We start from the raw sequence: 678 nt of genomic DNA on the forward strand, positions 1-678 counted from the left end.
ATCTCAGGCTAGCTTGTGTCTGGGCTCCATGGCTCCAAACTGGTGGTCATCTTAGGCTCACTTTTTGCCCAGGTCCTCCCCCTGGGGCCCCATGCAAGGATCATCTGAATCCAGTTCACTCCAGACAGGGACCACGGTCACAGGGCAGGTTTGTTCTAGTCTCCAACCTCTTGGGAGCCCTTTGGATCTGGGCAGCGCTGGACTGGCCAGTGTCTCAGAATAGCTTCCTGACTGGGCCTGCCTGGCGCTGGGCTGGTGGTCTTCTCAGGCTTGTTTTGTGAGGGAGTGTGGAGATATTAATGATTCAGATGTTCACAGGTCAGAATGCTGAGTGGTGACATAGCCTCTCTGCCACCTACCGACACACGTGTGACATAGCAGCCACACCTGCAACCCTTCTAGGGGCAGGGAAAACTGCTCTGAATTTAAATGAGATCATGTAGAGGGACACCCACTACAGTGCCTACTTTTAGTCTGAATCTTCAAATCAGCCCTACTGAAATGGTTTGAAAACCCCTCCATGTCAGAAGCCATTGAAATGGTAATCCAGCTTCTAATAGTCACAGTTTCTTCTGTAGACACAAGGAATTGTTTCTTTGAGCGAAGCCTTCTGGGAAATGAGAAAAAGCAAGGGAGTTCGTCTTCCCTTTTTGTTTTTAGAAGTAAAGGATAAACAGG

At 49.4% G+C, this 678-nt stretch overlaps 1 pseudogene; it reads right to left on the minus strand.

Annotated features, from left to right (window-relative positions):
- Positions 1-284: 284 nt before the first annotated feature.
- LOC115031011 (small nucleolar RNA SNORA17) lies at positions 285-409 on the minus strand (annotated as a pseudogene).
- Between the last annotated feature and the right edge of the window lie 269 nt (positions 410-678).

This window comes from Mus caroli, unplaced genomic scaffold, assembly GCF_978045245.1.
Source record: "Mus caroli unplaced genomic scaffold, Mus_caroli_1 scaffold_6, whole genome shotgun sequence".
Lineage (NCBI taxonomy): Eukaryota > Metazoa > Chordata > Mammalia > Rodentia > Muridae > Mus > Mus caroli.